The sequence below is a fragment of the Delphinus delphis genome, chromosome 10 (genome assembly GCF_949987515.2).
Source record: "Delphinus delphis chromosome 10, mDelDel1.2, whole genome shotgun sequence".
Taxonomy (NCBI): domain Eukaryota; kingdom Metazoa; phylum Chordata; class Mammalia; order Artiodactyla; family Delphinidae; genus Delphinus; species Delphinus delphis.
The window spans coordinates 3,416,473-3,441,886 of NC_082692.2; the positions used below are offsets into that span (position 1 = coordinate 3,416,473).

Here is a 25,414-nt window from a genome sequence, read left to right on the forward strand (position 1 = left end):
ACATTTTTTCTCTTCGATTTTCAGTTTGGGACTTTTCTGTTGATGTATCTTCAGGGTCACTGATTCTTTCCTCTGCCATGTCTAGGTGATAATGAACCCATCAAAGGCATTCTTCATTTCTGTTACATTGTTCTTGATTTCTAGCATTTTCTTTTGATTCTTTCTTAGAGTTTCCATCTCTCTGCTTACATTACCCACCTGTTCTCACAAGTGTCCACTATCTCCATTATTAATCATAGTTATTTTAATTCCTGGCCCAATAATGCCAAATTTCCCACCATATCTGAGTCTGGCTCTGACGCCTGCTCTGTCTCTTCAAGCTGCGTTTTTTGCCGTATAGTACACTTTGCAACTTTTTGTTGAAAGGTAGACATGATGTCCTGGGTAAAAGTAAATACGCTTTTAGTGAGAAGCTCTGTTTGTACGGCTAGAAGTTAAGCTGTGTTTGCTCTTTGCTGTAGTTGTAGGTGTTAGGGGCTGAAATTTCCTGTGTCCTTGTTTTTGTCTCCCCATCATCTCTGGGGTTTCCTAGAGTCTTTTTCTTAAATGTGGTTTGCAGTTCTTCCTACTATAATCTCCTGTGATTCTACAGGAGCCCTTGGATGTGGTGGTGAGGTGTCCATCAGACCTCACCATGCAGTGAGCCTGTGCCTAGGGCTGTGACCTGCCAGAGTGCTTCTCAGCCGACCACTCCACTCCCCTGTCCCCACTCAGGGGACACAGGAGGGTAGAGGAGGCTGCAGTTGGGCATTTCCCATCCCCCAGGACTCTGAGGCTCTGGTAATTCCCAAGGTGGTTGGGCTCTGGTGAAAGTTTCCTTGAGGAAGGGCTTATGATATGGCTTATATTAAAAAAAAAAGGTACAAGTGAACTTATTTACAAAACACGAGTCACAGATGTAGAAAACAAACTTTTGGTTACTGGGGGGGAAGTGGGGGTGGTGGAGGGATAAATTGGGAGACTGGGATTGACACATGCACACCACTGTATATAAAATAGATAACTAGGGGCTTCCCTGGTAGCGCAGTGGTTAAGAATCCACCTGCCAATGCAGGGGACACAGGTTCGAGCCCTGGTCTGGGAAAATCCCACATGCTGCGGAGCAACTAAGCCTGTGTGCCACAACTACTGAGCCTGTGCTCTAGAGCCTGCGAGCCACAACTACTAAGCCCACATGCCACAACTACCGAAGCCCACGCACCTAGAGCCCGTGCTCCGCAACAAGAGAAGCCACCGCAATGAGAAGCCCGCACACTGCAACGAAGAGTAGCCCCTGCTCGCCACAAATAGAGAAAGCCCGTGCGCAGCAATGAAGACCCAACGCAGCCAAAAATAAATAAATAAATTTAAAAAATAAAATAAAAGATAACTAATAAGGACCTACTGTATAGCACAGGGAACTCTTCTCAATATTCTGTAATGATTTATATGGGAAAATAATCTAATAAAGAGTGGATAGGGACTTGCCTGGCGGTCCAGTGGTTAAAACTCCTTGCTTCCACTGCAGGGGGCACAGGTTCGATCCCTGGTCGGGGACCTAAGATCCCGCATGCCGCACGGCACAGCCAAGAAAATGAATAAATTAATTAATTAATTAAAAAAAGAGTGGATATATGTATATGTATAACTGATACACTTGGCGGTAGACCAGAAACTAACGCAACATTGTAAATCAACTATACTCCAATAAAAATTAAAAAAAAAGAACAGAATGCTCTGGGCTTATTTCCAAAGGGCTACCCCTCCCCTCCCCTGTGGAAACGTGGAAAGCAGGAGAGAGTTTTTCTCTAACGCTCAGCCTGAACAGCCAGTGGGGCTCCTGGAGGTGGGCTCACCAAAGTGTGGGGCGCCTTACGTAAGGCTGGCCTCTCTTAATTTTTAATTTTCAAGCTTGTGCGCACTGAGCCTCCAGCAACTTGCCAATTAACATTTTCCTTCTCCAGTACTGGCTCTGGTGCTAGCTTCCGTGCTGAGCTACGATTCCTGGTAGTCCCCTGTCCCCAGTTTTGGAGGTAGCAGTTTGCCCTGGACTTCAGTTCTCTGAGGAATCCAAGAAAAGCTATTGATTTTCAGTTTGTTCCACTTTTTTCCTGTTGTGAGGACAAGAGGGACAGGTCAGGCTGGAAACCAGGAGTCTCATTTAGTTTTTTCCCAAGTTTTTTTTTTTTTCTATGACAAATGCTGCTGCATCCTTACATATGTCTTTTGAGGCACATGGGCCTGCAGTTCTGTTACACCAGGAGTGAAATACCTGGTCCTAGGATATGCTGATTTTCAGATCTACCACACAGTGCCAAACACAGTAGACTCCCCCAGCTGCCACTGAGACCCCACTGCTCCCCAACACTTGCTGCTGCCAGTCTTTCTAATCTCAGCTGTTCTAGAGGGTGTGTATAAAATCTCACTGTGATTTTAGTGAGATTTAGAATTTACATGATTTTTAAGGAAGTTGAAGACCATTTGGATAGCTTCTTTTGTAAATTACATGGTCAGGTCTTCTACCCATTTTTCTATTAAATTGTGCCTTCTACTTATTGATTTATAGGAGTTCATTACATATTGTGGACATGAGCCCTTTGTCAGTTTTGTGTTGCCTCTATCTACTCCCACTTGGTGATTGCCTCTTCACTCTCTTAATGATATCTTTTAATAAACAAATTTTTAATTTGAGCGTGATCCAAATTATCAGTCTAGGGGACTTCCCTGGTGGTCTAGTGGGTAAGACTCCATGCTCCCAATGCAGGGGGCCCGGGTTCCATCCCTGGTTGGGGAACTAGATCCTGCATGCATGCCACAATTAAGAGTCCGCATGCTGCAACAAAGATCCCGCATGCCGCAATGAAGACCCAGTGCAGCCAAAATAAATAAATATTAAAAAAAAAAAGAAACAAATTATCAATCTCTTCCCATATAGCTGCTGGGTTGTTTTTTGTGTGTGTGTGATCTGTTTAAGAATTCTTTCCCTACCTCTAGATCATAAAAAAAATTGATCTTAAGAAAGTTTATTTTCTAACATTCACATTTAAAGCTACATTCTTTCCAGGGACTTCCCTGGCGGTCCAGTGGTTAAGATGCCATACTTCCAATGCAGGGGGCGCAGGTTCGATCCCTGGTTGGGGAACTAAGATCCCACAAGCTGCATGTTGTGGCCAAAAAAACCCCCAACAAACAGCTACATTTTCTGGAATTAATTTTTGTGGATGATATAAGATCAATATCAAGACTTGCCTTTTTACATGTGGCTATCCAAATGACCCAGCACCTTTATTTTGTTTTAATGTATTTTTATCACTAATCTACAGTACTTCCTTTGTCATATATCATATAGGCACATGTGTGGGTTGGTTTGGGGGCTCTGGTCTTTTCTACAGGTCTATTTTTTATTCTTGTTTCATTATTACTGCCCTAATTGCTGTAGTTTTGTATTGCATTTTGCTTCTATGGAGTAGTTTCTCTTATTTAGTTGTTCTTCTTTAACAATGTCTTGGCTTTTTCTGGCCCTTTGCAGCTCATAGAGATTTTAGAATCAGACTGTCAACTTCTGTTTTTAAAACATTGCTGGGATTTTCATTTATTTCGTATAAATTTTTAACTGAATTTTATTTTCACAATGGTCCTTTCCTCTGTTTCTGATTTTTACTATTATAATTTTGACATTTAGTAGGTGATGACAGCAGGATTACTAGCTATCAGAAAGCAGGGACAGTATTTTGTATAATCTTTTAAGTGTTAAACGTGTCCTACAAGAAGAAAGTCCTTTCAGATAACGTTTGTAACTGGTCATTACAATAGATTTGTTAGGCTAACCATCCAATCAAGATTGGTGGGTCAATCTGGCATTTTATGGGAATCTCCAAACCCTGGGAGGGAGGGATGGAACTCTTGATTATTTTCACTGAAACAACGACAGCAGGATTCTCAAACTCCCAGAGGTCTGTGGACATGTTCTCAATGAGCCCAGGTTCCTCAAAAATACTTTTAAATGTCTTATTTTAGACGATAATCTAAACAAATTGAGATGTATATATTCTGGATCTTTTAGGTGACCTTTATTTTCATAACCAAGTCACGTAATTTCTATGCCCAAAATTATAACAAGGAAATCCAGAAATCCATATGTAAAGGTTTTGATGTTTCCTTATCAAGAGTCACAGATTCACCAAAATCCTGTGAACCTCACTGCACCTGGCTGACCTGAGATAACTACTGGATGGGGCTTCAAGTCTCCCAGTGTTTTCTGTCTCAGTGAGCTGCAGAAACACCTACCAGACTTTAATAGTGGTTGACATCATCATTATTTTAAATACGAGGGTAGATTACTGCAATATAAGAGTAAAATATGGCTTCCAGTCTCACAAATGTACAAGTATGACAAATATTTTAATTTCTTCATAATAAGTGTGTTTCCTGAGACCACCACAACCGTTCTACCAGAGCAGGCGTGAAGCTGCCCACACACTGCACTTGGCCTGTGAGCCCATCAGGGTCCAAGGTTGAGCTGGACACACGAGTGGCCTCCTGGAGACTCTGCCTGCTGGTTCACTTCCGGGGGGACAGGGGGTCAGACGCCTCTTCTCCCCATGGAGCTGCCCTGTGGCCCAATAGCCCGGGTGCCCACCCTCACTGTGGGGATCACGACCCATCTACACTGAGAGCAGTTGGGGTGGGAGTGGGGAGGGGCTGTATCTACTAATTACACAGAGAAGCGTCAGGGGCCAAGGATGGGGGAGACGGGATGAGGAAGCAGAGTAAACAAACTGGGTCACATACAGAAGCAGAGTCGGCGACGGCTCAGAGGTGTGAATCTGCCCACTTTAAACAAAGTGATACCAATGAGTGCAATGTCTGGGCACAGGCCGAGGTTTATAAGCTCTCTCTCTGTTTTTAAAATTAATTTATTTAATTAATTTATTTTTGGCTGCGTCGGGTCTTCATTGCTGCGCGCGGGCTGTCTCTAGTTGCAGCGAGCGGGGGCTACTCTTCGTTGTGGTGCGCGGGCTTCTCATCGCGGTGGCTTCTCTTGTTGCAGAGCATGGGCTGCAGGCATGTGGGCTCAGTAGTTGTGGTGCACGGGCTTAGTTGCTCCGCGGCATGTGGGATCTTCCTGGACCAGGGCTCAAACCTGTGTCCCCTGCACTGGCAGGCGGATTCTTAACCGCTGTGCCACCAGGGAAGTCCCTCACATATATATTTTTAAAGCAGCAACTCATTTATTAGATTAAGGAAAACAAATGAAAATAAGCAGAATGTTGCAGACCCTCTTATCCAGTGTTCAGTGATATCAGACGTCCTTAATGTTCATCCACAAGTAATTCTGATAAAGGACCCACTGGCGGTGCAGTTAGAGGTTGCATATATGGGATCTGTCTGTTAATCCCTGAAGGCTTCACCCAAACATTTAGAGCAGCTCAAAATAAACAAGCCAAGTAGGCAAGTCTTCTCAAAACTGGGGAGGTGATGTGCTCCAGAGACCTGGACCGCAGGGGCTTTGAAAGGACGCTCCTTGGAACGATCACCTAACCTTCCAGGTGTCAGCGCTGCCTCTGTGGCCTCAGAGAGGAGCGTCGCATGCCCACAGGCCTTCTGAGGAAGCAGCCGTGCCTTCCCACCACTCTGGCTCACAGGGGAGGTGCTGGGCCCACGGGCAGCTAACTTATAGGATGACCTCCGTCTTAGGAGGTGGACTGGGGCGAGGTGTCTGCCCGGCAGGAAGGAGAGAAACTATATGAAGCAATCGCATCCCTTCTTTGTGGGGACCTGAATGTGAGACCTATAGGGACCCTCAGCACTTGCCAGTCTGCAGGAGCATGAAGGAGGCAAGGAGCAGAGGGGCAGCAGTGACGGGTCAGGACGGCCCATGACCAAGCAGAGGCTGCAGGAGCCAAGTCCCCACGACAGCAGCTCCTGGAGCAGCAGATGCCCGCTCACGGGGAGACAGCCAGTCGCTGAGTCCCGGAGGCGCTGTCCAAGGCCAGACCCGGCTGTGCACCGACAGCCTTCCTTCCTTCCTGGCCCCGACAGCCTGGTGAGGCTGTTTCTGTTCCTCCCCTTCCAGCTTCCTTAGCTCACCTGGAAGAGCCTAATTAACACAGGTGTACGTTGAGCCCTCCCTGGCTTCAATATTCCAGAGTTATACTGAGCACAGTAAAAACTCGCTAACTCAGACTGACTGCTCCAAACTCCTACTTATTCCATTTGGATTAAGCTGAAGTTTATTTTGCTCAGCAAAATTTTATTACACAGAGCTCAAATTGAAAAGAGAGGGCAGAGCAATTATTTTAAATATTTCAGAGAACAAGCCATTAATTTAATATGTTAATTTCAAACTATTTTATCTGTTTATTAAAAATTTATGACCCGGGAACTTCAATTAGGTAGAATGAATAGATATTGTTAACCTTTATGCTTTTCTTTTCAATGAATATGTACTGATCCTCTCTATGGGCCAGGCTCTGTGCTAAGAACCAGAGCACAGAAGCATGGAGTCAATCAAGTACGGCATGGTAGCGTGTGTTACTTTTAAAAATAAAGTAAAAGTACACCATAAAAAATATCTTTGATTGTTGGTTTTGGCCGCCCATCTCTCTCTCTCTCTCTCTCTCTCTCTCTCTCTCTCTCACACACACACACACACACACACACACACACGTATATAAAGGGCTTCGCCCTGCAGCAGCTTAGACACTGGTGGGGGAGACAGTCAAACACGGGCATGACCACCCTGCTGAGATGATGCTGAGACAGAGGTGGACGTGGTGTGTTAACAAGCCCGGGGGAGGAGCATCTCCAGGGTGGGATCCAGAGCGAGCCCCTGGGGATGACTGGAGCTGAGCCTCCAGGGTGAGTCTAGGTGGCCTGGTGGAGAGGAGAGGGCACCAGGCAACCACAAAGAGTTCAGCGGGCCTGGAGCCCACGTGGCAGGAACAGTGAGAGGCACGGTCGGCTCTCAGTACCGCAGTCGTGTTCCGTGAACTTGCTGCCAACCCTGGAGGGTGAAGGCTGGACCTGCTGCTCCTGGGAAGTGTGGAGTCTGGTTCCTGGAAGGTGAAGGCTGGACTACTGCTCCTGCGAACTGTGGAGTCTGGTTCCTGGAGGGTGAAGGCTGGACCTGCTGCTCCTGGGAAGTGTGGAGTCTGGCTCCTGGGAGCCTCTGGTCACATTTTGTCAACCAAACCTGGTTTGTGTTCTCTAGGCTCGTGCGCCAGGTCTTCAAACAACAAGCCTGGGGCGGCGTGGACCGCCTGCTCCTTCACCTGGATGACACTCAGCGGGTATTTCCATCCGCAGGTGTCACGTTCCTGCCAGGTCACCTGGGAACATGAGTCAGCCACCCAGCTCCGAAGGGTGTGGCACACAGACGCCCACAGCCGTGTCCCCGTGGCCGTGGACATCTTCGGCTTTCCTCACGATGATGCTCACCACGAATTTTTTTAATCAGTTGTCACCTCAGAATCCACAGGTTTAGCCGCCTTTCCACCTTTTCCGTCACTTCATCACGCGCTGCCTTTAGTGCTTTCTGGAGGAGTGTCCTTACGGGAAGCCCCTCTTCCTCTCTGTGGTGTGCTGTGCTGCTGACTCACCAGCCTGACCTGACAGCCAACAGCATTGCCGCTCACGCTGATCGAAGCTCACCTCACACACCCATTTTCCCCATAAGGCAGGTCACAGCCTTCCTGCTCTTAGGGGCACTGGACAGGACTCCAGCCCTAGGCCTGGGGGCCATTTAAACAGCAAAATCACCCACAAAAAGCACAAAAATACAAAACACACGGCGCTGGCTAGACAGTAGAAAGGACAGCTGTTCACAGCATGAGCTGGGAGGTCTGAGGAGCTGCCCGAGGGCCATTCTGGTCCGCAGGCCCTGGCGTGGGGCTGGGCATGGGGGGTGAGGGAGGGATTGAGGGTTGGGGGCCACCCCCAGGCTCCTGCGCTGGGAAGAGAGCACGTAGGGCAGGGGGCGAGAGCTCTGGCCTTGGAGCAGAGACGTTGGGCGCACGTCCAATGCACCGCTCACTGCCGTGTTGCCTTAGATCTCTCCCTAATTTCTCTGCACTTCACTGCTTTCACCTCTCGTGTACAGTTTCTGTGTGATGGGACAACAGCACCGCTCGGAGCTGCTCTGAGGTTGAAATGACTGCAGGTGCTTTTCACTTAAATAAGGAAAGTAGGCGAAGGGGCCGCATTTGGGGTGGGGGGGGGACTCCCGCTGGACACAGTAGCTGGACGTGCCTGTGGGCATCTGTGTGCCACACCCGGTTGGCCGGTGACATGACCCTGAAGCAGAGATGGCAGCGGGCAGTGGTTAGCAGGTAGGTAGCTGCTACCGCCATGAAGACTGGGTAGCTCCAGCATCACAGGTCCAAGCCGACATTTAAGAGGAGCGCCCGACAGAGCCGGAGAAAGAGCAGCAGAAGCAGAAGAGCCAGGGGACGCTGGGCAACGGGAGTCAGGAGGGAAGAGCTCCGGGAGGAAGGGTGCTGAGTCAGGGCTCCGCGCAGGACAGCGCTTTCGAGCCAGGAGGGACCCGCGAGCTCTTGCAGTTGAATCCCCTAATCTATCCTGATGAAGAAATCGAGATGCAGAGAAGTGAAGTGAGTTGCTTGAGGTCTCACTGTGATTTTGTAGCAGGAGACCCTAATACCTAAGGAATAATAAAATACTTTTCTTTAACAAATATTCTGAATTCAAAATTGTTCCTGTTGGGCTTCCTTGGTGGCGCAGTGGTTAAGCATCCGCCTACCAATGCAGGGGACACGGGTTCGAGCCCTGGTCCAGGAAGATCCCACATGCTGTGGAGCACCTAAGCCCGTGCGTCACAACTACTGAGCCTGTGCTCTAGAGCCTGCGAGCCACAACTACTGAGCCTGCACTCTAGAGCTCATGAGCCATAACTACTGAGCCCGTGTGCCACAACTACTGAAGCCCGTGCTCCTAGAGCCCGTGCTCTGCAACAAGAGAAGCCACCGCAATGAGAGGCCCGTGTACCACAATGAAGAGTAGCCCCCGCTCGCCGCAACTAGAGAAAGCACGCGCGCAGCCACAAAGACCCAACACAGCCAAAAAAAAAAAAAAACTGTTCCTGTTAAGTCACACTGTACTTTTTCTCAATTTGACAAAATTAGTGAGATGTTATTGACATGAGAACAGCTATTGACCTCTCCATGTACTAAGGAGCTGTATAGTCAACCAAACTGTGCCTCTTAGATCTATTTACAGTGTACATTTAACAAATCAAGCTCTAAAAAGTTTTAAAAAAATTTGGAGTCAGGGCTTCCCTGGGGGCGCAGTGGTTGAGAGTCCACCTGCCGATGCAGGGGACACGGGTTCGTGCCCCGGTCTGGGAAGATCCCACATGCCGTGGAGCGGCTGGGCCCACGAGCCATGGCCGCTGAGTCTGTGCGTCCGGAGCCTGTGCTCCGCAACGGGAGAGGCCACGGCAGTGAGAGGCCCGTGTACCACAAAAAAAAAAAAAAAATTTAAAGTCATAACTCATGTTAAAAATCAGACAACAGATCCAAAATGGAGTTACTTATGCCAAGCCCCACATCACCAAACAGAGACTTAACCACAGTTGCCCCCTCTCCCAGAAATGAAATTTCGACCAATCAGAAATCACCTGGCCAGCACCACTTAGGTCATCTGCCTGATAGACCCCCGCCATCCCCTAAAGGAAAGTAACCTTACAATAAGCAACCGTACTTTTGGCCTGGTATAATTTCCTTGTTCCCGCTCCCTTCTGCCTTTAAAATCTCATTTTGTGCAGCTCCTCAGAGCTCCTTTTTATCTGCTGGATTGAATGATGCCCAGTCCATGAATCATGGAATAAAGCCAATAAAATCTTCAAGATTTACTCAGTTGAATTCTGTTTTTTAACACTCAAACCGTGTATTTTAATATATGTAAATTATACCTCAATAAAACACAGTTTTAAGACAGAGCAAATGAAAAGTTTAGCTGTTTAAACAAAAAAGTAATTATTTTCTAAGGTGTTTTGTATACAGAGACCCAAGGGACAGAAATACTGAATATCTGGAACTCAATCCTCTTGCAGCTTTGAGGAAACCACTTATGCCGCATTCTGGCTTTTGCTTTCCCTCACCGTGAAACAGGAATCTCATCTTGCTCATGGCTTATAACACACATGAAATTCCTGAATAAAAGTATTAAATACTGATTATTGTCTGGTGAATATTATCTAACCACATTTATAAATAACAGGCAAGTTGGAATAACAAATTATAGCCCATTTGAAAGTATATACAAATTTATGCATATATCAATATATACCAGTAGGGAGAAAAAGCCACAATTATCAATGAACAAAGAGAGAAAATCTCTTTCATAGAAAATGATTGCGATCGATCAAAATAATAAAAAAATTTTGCAACTGATCTTTTTTCACTTCATTGTTTAATGTCATCTGGGCTCTGCCTAGCTCATATAAAATTGAACGTGATGTAAATATTAGGAAACTATAACAACTGCTGGCTTTTGTCTACAGAATAAGGAGAACCAAATGATGAAATTGTCCTGAAGATACACCACGTCATTTATTCAAAAGTCACTCTGCTGCAGGAATCCAGGAGTTGCCGTGACGGAGCTTTGCATTTCTAGAGTCCACACAGCTACGAGTCAGGGCTCCTCAGTCTCAGCACTACTGAGACTCGGGGCATCTGGATCATTCTTTGCTGTGGGGCCGTCCTGTGCATTGTATGATGTTTGCAGCACCCCTGGCCTCTACTCGTTAGAAGCCAGTGGCACTCCCTACCCCAACTGGTGACAACCAAAAGCATCTCCAGACATTGCCAAATGGCCCCTAGCGAGGACCGCTCCCACGACAGCGTTTCTGGGCTGGGGGGGCCACAGGTCCATAGACAGCAGTGAGTCTGTGCCCAAACTGGCACCTCCCAATAGGTGGGCAGATGCAGCAGCTCCTCAGTGCTTGGACCCCCTTCCCTTCCCCAGGCAGAAGCGGAGGCACAGGTGGGGCTGTTTGCATGGCACCTGTCAGGAGCTGGGGTCATGGGCAAGTCTGGTCTGTTCAAGGCACTGTCCCTCCTCCCAGGACCCTTGACTCACCTCCCTATGCCCTGCAGCTGGAACAGCCTTTTGTTTGTCCCTCAGCTCCTCAAACTAATTATATAAAAAGTTTTCTCTATGATTAGTTAATATTATAAACATGTTGACATTTTGCTGAACAAACAAAAACCTGATAAAAGACAGCCTATCTTTTTCTATTTTCATATGTACAGAACTTGAAAATTAGACTGAATGCACAGCGCAACAAAGGAAGTGATATCACCAAGCCGGAAGGGGTCTCAGGGCTGAGCTTCCAACACAGTCACACACATTTCAGTCTCAGTGGCTGCACTTGGGGCGATTGGTGTCACACTGGAAGCGCAGACATGGAGAATCTCTGTCACCACAGCAAGCTGTCAGATGCACTGTCTCAGAGAATACCTAGGTCACGGGCGTTATTTTATTTTATAGCTGAGCCACTAGGTCCTAGAGGATGTATAAAATAATCTACCTAAAGAGAAGCCGTGAGCTCAGGGCAGAACCAACACTGGCGACCAGACCAGTGAAATTCACTCCTGGGCCCTTTCCCGCGTGCCGCCTCACCATAGGTCCAGACCTGGAATGCCTCATGAGGTTCTGGTCTTGTGGCTTAAAAACGGGGGTCGGTGGGGAAAACAATCGCAAATAGTTAAGAGGATGGACCAACGCTAAAGTTTTACTCCAGTTCAATAACCACATGCCTGTCTGCCTGCCATGTACTAGGAACCCTGTCCCAGCGGGGGACACAGACTGAAACCCACTCAGCATCAGTACCAAGTAGTCAGAACATAGGTAAATGTAAGCACAGGGCCCTGCCTGGGATGGGAGGGGCGGGGAAGAGTGGTTAGGATGGAGGTGGCATCAGAGCAGAGAAGGTGGGAAGGTGCTCAGGATGGAGGGAGCTGCGTGCCTAAGACACGGAGAACCAGACAGCATGGTGGGCTGGGCTGTTTCCGTGACAGCGCCCACATCTACATCTCAGGACAGACTGCTGCCTCTGTCCGCTGGCCACACCCCCCGTGGAAGTCCCACCTCAAGGGAGCCCTCCCAGCACAGACGCCCCCTTTCACCCCACGGCTCCCACTCAATCTGCTTCTCATCTTCTGTACTCGCCCTGCTCAGTGGCACTCCCGTCCACGCAGGCTAACACTTCTGGAGCCTAAGAACCAGACTCCTCTCTCTCTCATGCCTGAGATCCAACCTGTCACTAATTTCTATTCCTTTTCTTTGAGAGCTCTAGAATCAAAAGGGTAGTGGCAGTAATGCCCCTCAGGCAACAGAGGGTATTTCCCCCCCCCCCCTTACAGGGCAGTTGCTGGCTATAATGCCCTATGGGTCAATGGTGGCCTCTGTGTTTTGGGATAAACACCCCAAGGGCATTCCCTTCCTTTTCACATACAAAAAGGAAAGAGGGAACCTGATAAAAGTGATGGCCAAGGGCAGGTGGGTTCATCAAACTCTCCTTTAAGGCCTTAGAGCCTATGTAGTCCTATTCTTCCCATAAAATTAGGTCAGGCTTGTTATTCTTTAGTAAAACATACAGAAGTTTGGCCATAAAAGAGAAATTTGGAATCCAATTAGAGCAATAACCAACTAGCCCAAGAAAACCTCACAGTTGGCACTTAGTTTTGGGAAACTTAGGACATGATGAAGTCTATCTGGACCTTGGTTTAGCCCTTGTTCTGATATCAGATGCCCCAAATATGGAATCTGGTTTTGAAACTGCAGTTTTCCTTGTCGACGTTATGTCCCTTTAAGGCTAAAAGCTTTAGCAAGTGGATGCAGTCATCCTGTGAGGAGGCTTGAGGAAAGTGAAGAAGCAAATCATTCCACGTACTGCAGCAAAGCAGAACCTCTGGGGAACTCTGTATCACTCAGATCAACCTTTAGGATTTGCAAAAGATAAGAAGGGCTCTCAGTAAGATCCTGAGGGATTACTGTCCAGGTGAGTTGTTTTTCTTCCCAAGTGAAGGCAAAAAAGTGTTGGCTAGCTTCCTCAGCTGGGATACTGAAGAAGGCACTGCATAAGCCAGTTACAGTGAAGAATGCCTCCCGGTGGGAATGGACGTTAGTAAGTGTGAGGGTTAGGGACCACAGGGTGTCGAAGGATAACAACGTTGTTTATTGTTCTGAGGGCTTCGACTAGCCTCCACCCTCGGCCCTTAGGTTTTCTCACCAGTAAAATGGGAAAGTTACAGGGACTAATAGAGGGGACACTGAGCCTTGCAGTCTTCCATTATGGGCTGTATGACTTGAAGGGCTTCTTTACTTACAAGTATTGAGTAATTCCAGGAAGAAGTTCTGAGGGATCTATTTGAATCTTGATGGGAGGTGCGCTGTGAATTTTGCCAATATCAGTTTGAGATTTTGCCCACAAGGAGGGTGGTAGCTGATTCAAAGGGGACAAACGATCAGTGTTTCCAGAATCAGCTCTAGCACCAACAGAGGTGGAGCAAATAAAAGATGTCAAAGGGTCATTTAATTCACCTGGTTGGCTGCTTTGATGACTGCCGTCAAGTTCTAGAGTTATTTCCCCCTTTTGGAGAAAGAAATTCTGCCGTGATACTTCTCTAAGGAATCTCAGGCACATAAGTGGGTAGGGGCAGAGGAACTAAGCAGAAGGCGTGTCTGTCTCTCAAAGGGCCTAAACAAAAGGGAATAGGTTCAGAGACAGGAACCTTTTGAGGTGCATCACAGATCCCCACTATTGGAACGGTTTCAGCACTCTGAGGCAGGGGCTGTTTCGTAGTAGTGGGGTTGAGCACTCTGGCTCCAGTGTCAGTTAGGACTGGAAGAGATTCAACCCCAATCTGGAGAACTGTTTCTCCAAGCCAATTAAGAGGGAAGATTGGGAAGAGCCCCTGTAGTTCCTTGGGTCATTCAGAATCAGGAGGATGTTGGAAAGGCACCTTAGAAGGCTGAAGGCGCCTGAAGCACTTACATTTGTAACAGTCTCTTTCCCAATGTCCTGGCTCTTTGCAATAACAGCAGAAACTAGGAGGGTTTTGGTTTTGTTTAGGGGCCTTTGTTTGCTTCAGTTGAAGATTAAGACTTCTGGCGGCCTTTCTTTGAGGAGACGCATCCAGCATGAGACAGCTGGTTGGCCAGATTTACTAAGTCTGCAGTGGAGGGTTTCCCACTCCATCCTGGTGCTTTTTACTAGAAGGGAAAGGTCCTGTTTCAGCCCATTAAGAAGCAGAGTTAAAAGCTACCCAGGTGGAATCAACATCTAAAGAAGACCAGAATTTTCCTTTAAAATAATCTGAAGTTGATTGTAATAGTCATGAACAGATTCATCAGATTTTTGTGTGCAAGCCTGAATTTTGTTCCCATCAACAGTCTTTGGAAAAGTCCTAGGAATGGCCTGATAAAGTCACTGAGTGATTGCCTGAGTCTGATCATATAAGTAAATGGCCAGGTCTCCCAGTTGTAATTCTAGAGATCCTTCAGGACTCTGCCAATTAGCCGCAAACTGAATGCTGGGCCTGGCTTCCCTGACAAGCATATGAACTGGTTGAGATAAGCTGGAGAATCCAGGTTGCTAGGTTTGAATGACTGTGTGAAATCCCTCAGCAAATGTGTGAGGATCCTTGGTTACTTGAGGAATATCTGTGACTGTGGCTCACAGTTCAGCTCTAGTCCAGGGAGTATAAGAAATCGAGGGTTTCAAAGACATAAACACTTGTTGCACCAGGCAGTGACTCCCACTGAGTATCTCTCAAGATAGGAGACAACTACAGAAACGCCACCTGCATTCCATAAAAATTCAACCTATAACGTTTGTTGGGAATGCCCAGACACGGTAACTCTTTCTGTAATTCATTACGGTTTAGCGTACACGCATTCACACTCATGCAGTAACTCCGAAGAGTTCCTGTTATTTGAGTATGGGCAAAAAAACCTTTAATATTCTCTGTGCCTAAGTTTCTTCACCAGTAAAATGAGTATTAAAAATCCTGCTTTATTGCGAGAAAATAAAAGAAATTAAGGGTTTAGCCTCTGAATTCTCAAAAGGCTGAATTTTAAAGGGACAGGTTCTGACCAGTTTAGAGGAAAAGGGAGTGGAAAGAATTTCAGAGAAAAAGGGAAGTTGGGCAAGAGAATTAGTCTGGGGGGAGCTGAGGGTGTAGAGGAGGGGCGGGCGGCAGAGAAGGGCAGAAGGAAGACAGTGCTGGGGGGCCGCGCCTGAGGCAAAGACGCCGAGGAAGAGCCTGCGCTTCAGGAACCACTTTAGCTTTAATTGTCTGTTGGCCTCGGTTAATCTTAACATCTTATTTTGCAGAGAGGCAACTTTAGGCTCCTAACAACATGTGGAAGCCTCAAAATACCAACAGAAGTAGGTGTTCCAGTCAGTTCTGGAAATTTGAAAACTGTGGTTGTCCAATTCAGTTTTAAGAAAAGAACGTTCGGGGATTTCAGAAGTTCCGCACAACGGCTGCTGAGATTCTAAATTGCCTTTGGTCAGGTGAGTCCGTTTAGTTAGAAAAGTGAATGAGGAAGGACCACGATTTTAAAACATAACATCAGACAGATATCAGGAGGCTGTTAGTAGCGCAGACGAGCACCCTCAAAATATTTGAATAACTGGGATCCCGTTTCTCAGAGGTGATTTTTTGTTTGTTTGGCAGGAGTAAGTGACTTTTCTTTTTTTGGCCGCTTGGCTCGCGGGATCTCAGTTCCCCGACCAGGGGTTGAACCCGGGCTCTCGGCAGTGAGAGCGCCAAATCCTAACCACTAGACCACCAGGGAACTCCCAAGACTAATTTTCAAACAGCCAAAACAGCTCAAACAGCCCACAGGCCTAACACCGGCCAGTTCTAAGGGGACAGTCTGGTCCCAGAGGAGCCTGGGCAAAGGCTCCTCAGCCTGGCTCCCTAGAACAGACCGCGTTCCATGGATCCACCCAAAAGGCAAGCCTATGCCAGTTGGAACAGGAAGTGCCGAATGAGTACGTGCACACAGAACAAGGCCTGGACCGGAAAGGACCAGACTTTAACATCCATCCTGAATAGAACCTGCAGAGCTTCCAAACGCAAAGAAGCTGGACCCAGGAGAAAGATGTACCTTCAAAATCCAGGGTCGGTGAGAAAAGCAGTGACAACGAGCTCCAGGTGGGCACCGCACCTGTTTGCTCAGCAGCCCAGGAGCTGTCAGGGGTCTTCTCTGGTTCCCAGATGGGTCGCCAAAATGTTGACCTGAAGTGAAAAGACCGCCAGCTATTCCCCAGCAAGGACGGGTTTACTCGGGATCGGCAGAGAACTGCAACTCGAGGTTTCAACCGTGGCGGCCCTGTGAGGCGAGGGAAGGAGCCGCTTTTATAGAGGGGAGAGGATGGTGGGCGGGCTTAGTAAACAGAGCCCCTGTTTCTTATTGGCTGAGTCTTGGCCAGAAAGAAGGGGAATCTTTCTTCTTTCCCCCTTGGGCTCTGCTGTCCACGCAGGGGTGAGACCTCCCCCGGATGGTCTCCCGACTCTATTTAACTGAGGTTTCCATTCATTAATTTTTACCATATGGATACCCCATATTTTGTCTATCCATTGGGCAGCTGGTGGCCGTTAGGGTTGTTTCCACTTTTGGGCTATTATGAACAGTGCGGCTTGAACATTGCTGCGCAGGCTTTTGTGTAGACACGAGGTTCCCTTCTCCTGGGTATCCTGTCATCTCTCAGTAAGACTAATGAATGAACTAATACGTTTGCAGATTTTCCTGCTATCAGGTTTATCCTCGCAATCCACTTTCCAACCTAATACTAGAGCTTTTTAAGCATGTAGATCTTTTAAGTGTGTAAATCAGATCTTGCTGAGCCTGTATTTAAAACCTTTCAACAACTTTCCACTGTACTGAAAAAAAGTGCAAAAACCTCCACGTGGCCTCTGCCTCTTCAACCGCCCAGGGGGGGCCAGGGTGCTGGCAAATGCCCATCCGTTTCCCCAACTGGATTTGAGGTAAAGTGAGGCCAGAGGCTGCGGGGCCACTAGCACGAGCAGTTGTCATCGGCGCTTTCTTGTCCCCGAGCACGTAGATGGGAGGGGCCAGGCTGCCCCACTGCAGACCCCTCTCCTCTCCTGGGGTCCTGCCTGAGAACTCCAGCCCCAAGATCCCAGCCTGTTAGAGCTGAAAGGAGCCTTGGGGAGAGTCCAGTCTGGTGATCTCCGAGCTGTGCTCTGCGGAGCCCCAGGGGAGAGGGGTCAGCCGGGGACAGAGGGCGTGAAGCTCAGTGGACAGGGCTCTGCAGGATGTGTTTCCTGCTAGTTTTTGTTTGAATAAAACCGCTGAAAGAAAAAAGGAATTTGAGAACAAATTGATTGAACCCAACCCTCTTCATTGACAGATGAGGAAACCAAGGCAAAAGAAAACTCAGCTCTCCTCCCAGCCAGAGTGGGGAACCTGCTCTCACCCGTGGGGGGCCGGTGTGTTCCAGTGTCCCTGCTTCCCGAGAAGGACGCCTGGAGCCCTGCCGGACAGTGAGCACACTTCGGAACTCAGAGGCAGCAAAGGGAGCAGTTAAGGACAGACGGACAAATGCTCGAGAGAAAATAAGACGCAAGTTTTCCATCCGAGGTACGAGCAGACGAGGGCTGCCTAGGGCCAGAGGGACAGAAGAGGAACCTCTCACTAAGGACTTACCAGCCCGCAGCACAGGCAGGAAGTGCTGCCTCCAGCAGCGTCAGCGCAGAGGATGAGCAGAGGCCTGGTCACGTGACCAGGCTCGGAAAGAGCGTTGGGGGAGGGGCGCCAGAAATGAACAACACGGAGAAGGAACGGAAAGGCGGTGCGTGAGGGTAAGCCGAGGCGGGGCTCTGCAGGCTGCAGCGGAGCTGGCGTCCTCCTCCCTCCCCCGCCGCAGCCAGAGAGCAGCAGCTGTTGGGATCCAGGTGCCATTTTTCAAACCAATTAAGGAGCCCTGTTACTGCCCCCGGGAGGGAGTGTGTCTGTGTCTTCTGAGTCAGCAGCTCGGACCGGGGCCTCTGGGGACAAGCTCGCAAGGCCCTAATCGTCCCCTCAGAGTTAAAAATAACAAGTAGCAAGCCACTACTCTTGACTTTACACTGCCGCAGGGGGCGGAGGTCGGGGGTGTCTCTTGCCACAGAGGTTTACCATCCGAGGCGCCAGAGAGCGGCAGCCCGCCGGCAGCACGTTTTTCTTCCCATTCGCGCTCTCCTGCTTCAGGTCCCCGTCCTGAAGTCATCCATCAGCTGTCCCACTTGCCAGAAGTAAGTGACACTGGGCGTGACATTACTGCTTTCCAAAACAAAGAAGCCCAGATCTCTCTGGCTGAGAAAAGTTGCAGAGCCCTGGTTCCCCTGCTTAAACCTGAAACAGTCACTCGGATAAGACCGTTGAGGGAAGGGAAAACTGTGAAATAAACCATAGACCGTGAGCCGAACCACCCCTTCTGACCGCTCTGCAATCCGGAGACCAAACCGCTTTCTGTTAACTGTTTACTTTTCCTCCAGTTTGTCTGGCATTGCGTAGACGCTCCCTCAGAAAACAGACCCACTTTACCTCCGAGCCTGAGATCAGAATAGGGCGCTTGGGAAGGGAGATGAAATCAGAGCATCTGTGGGCCTTAGGGCCACACCCAGGCTTCTCTCTCTCCCAAAACATGAAAGCCAGGGATGCTTTTTCTGCTTTTCTATAAAAATCGGGCAGCAGCAAAATCATCCCTGGATGTAGCTGATGAAAACACACATCTCAATTCAAGGTAACCCACATAAACGTGGGACCTCAACGTGGCCCAGTCCCGGCATGGTGTCACCTTCCAGGAAATAACAGCCTGACATAAAAGTAGGACCGAAAGCCGTGCAAATCTGGAGAGAAATTTAAAGAGGAAACATTCTTTTTTCTTAAAACCCAGGAAGACATCTATAAAAGATTATATTTCTTCTTTTTTTTTTCGGTCGTGCCTGCACGCGGGATCTTAGTTCCCGGACCAGGGATGGAACCCGTGCCCCCTGCCGTGGGAGCACGGAGTCCTAACTACTGGACCGCCGGGAAGTCCCAGGAAGTTATATTTCTTCATCTCCCTCTTGCCCCTCAACCCCACAGCCTTCATCACAGCCCCCGGAGACCTTACCTCTGCTTTGCTCGACCACCTGATAGCCAGTCCACAGGGTCCGCCTGCCCCACCTCCTCTCCTCTCTGTCTGTTTACTCCATCAACTCAGCCTTTCTGGATTCTGTAAGTTTCTAACGTTCTTGTCTTAGCACCTGGATTCTGCGCAGAGTTGACCCTAGGGACCAGGAACTGATCTAACCAGGAGGTGGGAGGTGGCAGGAGCCGGAGGAAAGGTCCAGAGGTGAACACAGACGACTGTGCTTTTCCCTTGCCTCATCTTTGTGGGCCTCTGCTGGGAAGGAAAGTGTCCTACCGTGCTTCCCAGAGGTGCTGCCTCAGCCCTCAGCCCCCCTCCGTCCTTCCCCCTCCCGTGGATCAGGATACACTCCTCCCCAACCAGCCTGCTGAAGACACTCCCTGGGGATTCCCAGCATTTCTCTTTGCAAACCAGGAGCAATGACGCTGGTTTAAGGACTTAATTCCTCCCTCCTCTGGGTCACTGTGTCCAGCAAGAGGAAGGAAAGTTCACTCATTTTGTTATCTCTTTCACAGGGGCCTTTGGCCACGAAACAACCCAGATGGCTACAACCAGAGCCAACATGGGGGCAGCTCCAAACCCTGAAGGTCTGAGGAGGCGGGAAGTGTCCCTGGCTTGTTGTCATGGAAACCACAATAGAGGCTTGCCTCCTGACCAACCCTGGTGCTTCTCCGTGTGCCCCACCCCCCCATGGCATGGCACGCCCCCTCCTCTCAGGAGCTGTGATTATAAAACATCTTTTCAATAGCCATTGTCTCCTGATGTTGGCCTTAGTATAACCCAAATTTTCTATTAATACACTATTTATTTTTTTACTTTTGCGGTACGCGGGCCTCTCACTACTGTGGCCTCTCCCGTTGCGGAGCACAGGCTCTGGACGCGCAGGCTCAGCGGCCATGGCTCACGGGCCCAGCTGCTCCGCGGCATGTGGGATCTTCCCAGACCCGGGCACGAACCCGTGTCCCCTGCATCGGCAGGCGGACTCTCAACCACTGTGCCACCAGGGAAGCCCTAATACACTATTTTTAAAAACAGCTGGGGAAGCTCTCATTCCCCACTACCAACGTCAAGAGGGTGAGGCTCACCTCCTCAGAGCAGGATCCCCAGGTGCTCCCTGGTGCCTGGAGCTGACCTCCACTGGACTTGCTCCAGGAAGGTGGCCGTAGTTCCTTCCTTTCCTTTGTCAGCCTTGGTGAACTTCGACTGTGACAGTCCATCCCATCAGGCCTGTGATGAAATCCAAGGTTGAGGGAGTTCCCGGGTGGCCCAGTGGTTAGGATTCCAGGCTTTCACCGCCGTGGCCCAAGTTCAACCCTTGGTCTGGGAACTGAGATCCCGCAAGCCGTGCAGCGCAGCCCCTTGCCCCGCCCCCCCGCCCCCCCCCCCCCACACACAGAAAAAGAAGAGAGAAAGCTAAGGTTGATTTAATTCTTGGTTCTCAACTCTCCAGCACTGGCCTGACCAAATCACCTCTGATTTTCCACACTTGGCTCTAGTATCGTCCTGGTGGAGGGGACATGTTAGCAGCCGGTCCAGCCTGAATACAGACGGAGTAGTCTCAGTAGTCTCTCCTCCTTATTGATGACAGTCATGAATCCTTTTATAAACTGCTGCTGTTCGGTAACCTGCTTCATCCTCTCTACCGAACAGCCAGGGAAGTGAGAGCTTCCACCGCCTAAGTGGAGGACCTGGTGGCACCCAGTCAGCGACCAGTCTCTAAAGCTGGACCCCATGCTCTGACACAGACAATGCGCTTCTCTGCTTCAGCAACCATCATCCTCCCACCATTTCAGCCGGTGAGGTCTAATCACAGCTCAACGTGCTGGCTGTCTACTGCTATGTGATGAAGCACCTCAGAATTCTGTAGCTTGGATCAAAAGCAGGATCTCAGAGAGATCTGCCCACCCATGTTCACAGCAGCGTTATTCACAGTAGCCAAAAGGTGGAAGCAGCCCTAGTGTCCATCAGTGGATGAATGGATATACAAACTTTGGCATAAACACACGATGGAATATTATTCAGCCTTTAAATACAAACTTTGGCATAAACACACGATGGAATATTATTCAGCCTTTAAAAGGAAGGAAATTCTTTTCTTCTTTTAATTTATTTTATTTTTGGCTGCGTTGGGTCTTCGTTGCTGCGTGCAGGCTTTTCTCTAGCTGTGGCGAGCGGGGGCTGCTCTTTGTTGCTGTGCGCGGGCTTCTCGTTGCAGTGGCTTCTCTTGCATGCAGAACACGGGCTCTAGGCGCGCGGGCTTCAGTTGTTGCAGCACGCAGGCTCAGTAGTTGTGGATCGCGGGCTCTAGAGCGCAGGTTCAGTAGTTGTGGCGCACGGGCTTAGTTGCTGTACGGTATGTGGGATCTTCCCGGACCAGGGCTTCAACCCGTGTCCCCTGCATTAGCAGGCGGATTCTTAACCACTGCGCCACCAGGGAAGCCCAAGGAAGGAAATTCTGACATGAGCTACAGCAGGGATGAACCTTGAAGATATTATGCTGAGTGAAATAAGCCAGTCATAGTATGAGTCCACTCACAGGAAGTACACAGAGTCATCAAATTCATAGATGCAGAAAGGAGAATGGTGGTTGTCAGCAGCTGGGTTGCAGGGGGAATGAGGAATTATTGTTCAATGAGTGAAGAGTTTCAGTTTGGGAAGAAGAAAAGAGTTCTAGGGGTGATGGTTGCACAACAATGTGAATGTACTTAACGCCACTGAAGTGCACGCTTTAAAAAGGTTAGGATGGTAAATTTAATGTGTCTTATTTTATCACGATTTTTTTAAACAAAAAAATTTCGACACATCTATATAATGTTATAAACCATTGCTACCTCAATAAAAAATTCTTAAACAAAAAAATAGTAATAAAATTAAAAAGGAAAAAACTGGTGGTTGAAAACCACACTCTGTGACCACTTCTCATAGTTGTGAAGTTTGGTCAATTTCAGCTCTTATCACAGTAGCACTCCGTATCCTCCAGCCCCCACCCCCCAACCCGGCAAGCAGCTGAGCACAATTTCTGAGAACAGGTTGCATGCAGCTTGCAGGAGCTGGGGTAGGCAAGGACCCTGTGCTCCAATAACAGGGATCTGTGCTATGGTCACGGATTGCTGCTCTGATCACAGCGGTGCAGACACAGAGACGGGCAGCGTTGCTGCAGCCTTCACTGTTTTTGCTACAAACCCTGCAGCCTCCAGCGGAAACAACTTCCAGAGAATTTAAAGAACTGGTGCTTGTTTTTACGTTCTGGTTTTTTTCCCCTTTGGGAGTCAGACATCAAAGGACTAAAACGTTCAAAAGAAACCACATATACAGAGAAATCTAGAAAATCCCAGCACATACCTTAGGAAGGGTGCAGGCTCAGGAGAGCCCTGAGAAGACCTGGAGTTTGTTCCTCTCGTGGATCTCCAGCAGGCTCAGGAGAGCCCTGAGAAGACCTGGAGTTTGTTCCTCTCGTGGATCTCCAGCAGGCTCAGAAGAGCCCTGAGAAGACCTGGAGTTTGTTCCTCTCGTGGATCTCCAGCAGGCTCAGGAGAGCCCTGAGAAGACCTGGAGTTTGTTCCTCTCGTGGATCTCCAGCACAGAGGTGCCCTATAACGATAATTAAAAATTTTTTTTCACCATTTTAAAAATTGAAGTATAGTTAATTTACAACGCTGTGTTAGTTTCAAGGTTACAGCAAGGTGACTCAGATTATATATATATATACATATATATCTCCTTTCCCAGATTCTTTTCCAGTATAGGTTATTACAAGATATTGAATATAGTTCCCTGTGCTCTACAGTAGATCCTTGTTGTTCATCTATTTTATATACAGTGGCCCACACGCCATTCTGTAACATCATACATTGCCTGTTTGGAAAATATTGATTTAATGAGAAATGCAGTTCTTCCAAACATCACCACCTTTCATCAGCCACTATCAAAAATCACATTTGTGGGCTTCCCTGGTGGCGCAGTGGTTAAGAATCCGCCTGCCAATGCAGGGGACACAGGTTCAAGCCCTGGTCCGGGAAGATCCCACACGCCGTGGAGCAATTAAGCCCGTGCGCCACAACTACTAAGCCTGAGCCCTAGAGCCTGTGAGCCACAACTACTGAGCCCACATGCCACAACTACTGAAGCCCGTGTGCCTAGAGCCCATGCTCCACAAGAGAAGCTGCCGCTATGAGAAGCCCGCGCGCCGCAATGAAGAGTAGCCCCCGCTCGCCGCAGCTAGAGAAAGCCCGCGTGCAGCAATGAAGACCCAGTACAGCCAAAAATGAATAAATAAAATAAATAAATTTTAAAAAATCACATTTGTTTCACTGCTGATCTCATCAGAGAAGCCTGCAAGTGCTGGGAAGCTGTCAATCCCGTGGTAGATGCAAGTATTTCAAATTACAATTTTTCCTTCAAAGTTCAGATTTCAGAATCGGCAACACATTCTTTCTGTTGTTTTCCTTGAAGTCAGAGACTCGCTTCAGCGATTTTTAAGAAAATGTCTTCTACGTGCCCAAATGTGAATGTCCGTGGTTTATGTCATTCTTTTAAGAAAAAATGGTGTTTCACGAAAAAAAGCAGCTGGTTCAACTCACAACAATTTCCCAGTGCTCTTCCTCTGGGCAGTCATCACATGTCAGTAGTAGAAGTGCTCTGTGCGTATTTCCCATTTCGTCACATAGAATATTGAAAGTCAGGTACTAGTGTTGAGATTTAATAAAATTTATAATTTTCACTGGTTTATCTAGGATATTCTTAAAGGATGCTGGCACGGTTTTACCCACCACTGCTTTTGTGCAGTGCGGATGTCTGTGAAGTGCAAAAGGCAAGTAATGTCTTAATATTGCTACGAAAGTATTTTGACATCACACGCCCTGCTCCAGATGCGCAGTGACCCTGCTGCCCAGCCCGGCAGCAACTGAGAGCCTGGCACATGCTTGAACCTAAAGCGGGGGCTCAAGGCCTCCCCAGTCTCCCCCCCCCACCTCCCCTGTCCATCCTCTGTCCCAACCTTGGGACCAAAGAGGTCCATGGGGGAGACCCAGGGGCTCTAGCTGTCGAGCTCCAAGTTCTCTCACTCTGGATGACACACCTACTTGTCTTCGTTCAGTGGTTTGGGGGACTCACCCCTCTACCTTAGGCTCCAGTGCAGTTACCTCTCCTTTATTATTGTTCCAATTCCCCAAGGTCCATTATGATGGCTGAGGAATTTCAACCATCATAATAATGGAATCATAATGATTAAATATTAATATATAGTATGAAGGTTTAAAATTTATGTGAACTAATATGTTAATGCTGGGTTATGGGCATATGGCAGGAATAATCTAACTTTCACGCATTTAATCCAAGAACCCGACATTGTCACAGTGTAAGGATACACCCTAGGTTTTATATTTCCCTTTGAAAAGGATCCCAGGTCTCCACACTCCCATCTGCTTTGGGCTTGGGCTCATACATTTTGACCCTGGGCCTTCGGTCTTCTGCTATTGACAAGCAGGTGTTTGCCCTACAGTGGTGTTGTCTGTTGGCCCTGACACAGTGCGAGGTCCAAGCTGGGCTCCTGGACGCCAGGGTCAGGAGGGAGCAGAGGAAAGGTAAACACGTGGCGGTTCCTGCAGCAGAAACACGAGGCCAGGCGACACCCCTGGAGACAGGCACACAGGGTCATACACACTGTCCAGCCAGCGCCTCCCGACCTCTCACCCTGCCCGGTGCACAGTCCGCTGTTTACTGTCCTGACTTCACAGAACAGTGACCATCGATCGCCGAGGAGTGCAAACTTAGGAGTACAACAGTGTGATCACCCAGAGGAAAATGCACGTCAAGACACCTGCTGGCGTCTCCCGATGTCACAGGTACGGATGTCGTGTGACCTCTGGGCTTCGTTCTTGGGTGCTGCAGCCCTTCCCAGGCATACGCCCAGGGCCATGTCTGCAACTGTCCGTCTCGAGAGTTTAGGCCTCATGTTATGTAACCACACTGGAAATGGGATCTCGGGACCGAGAGAAGATGTGGGACGGGAGGGTAGGGAAAAGAAATCAACTCAACCAACATGTCTAATGAGTAACTACTACATGCAAAGATTTATATCGCGTAGCAGGTATCATTATCAGGGATGATGTATATTTCATGTACTTGTGTGTTGTTTGTCTCCGATCCCAACATTAAAATGTGATGGGACTTGCCTGGTGGTGCAGTGGTTAAGAATTCGCCTGCCAATGCAGGGGACACGGGTTCGAGCCCTGGCCCGGGGAGATCCCACATGCCATGGAG

The 25,414-nt window shown here is 48.5% G+C and overlaps 1 protein-coding gene and 1 long non-coding RNA gene across 5 annotated transcripts in view; one reads left to right on the forward strand and one right to left on the reverse strand.

Moving 5' to 3' along the window:
• The window catches only part of RPP40 (ribonuclease P/MRP subunit p40), a 47,633-nt gene extending 27,358 nt beyond the window's left edge, over positions 1 to 20,275 (reverse strand). For all 4 annotated transcript variants that reach the window (XM_060023700.2, XM_060023699.2, XM_060023698.2 and 1 more), the window contains exons 1-2: positions 20,239 to 20,275; positions 16,123 to 16,253 (exon numbers count right to left, since the gene is read on the reverse strand). The gene's annotated coding sequence lies outside the window, so the exon portion shown is untranslated. The remainder of the gene's footprint in view (positions 1 to 16,122; positions 16,254 to 20,238) is intronic.
• On the forward strand, positions 15,487 to 19,891 carry LOC132432859 (uncharacterized). The gene is made up of 3 exons (XR_009521013.1): positions 15,487 to 15,523; positions 17,390 to 17,933; positions 19,669 to 19,891. It is a non-coding gene; the product is annotated as an uncharacterized lncRNA (long non-coding RNA).
• Positions 20,276 to 25,414: the final 5,139 nt, after the last annotated feature.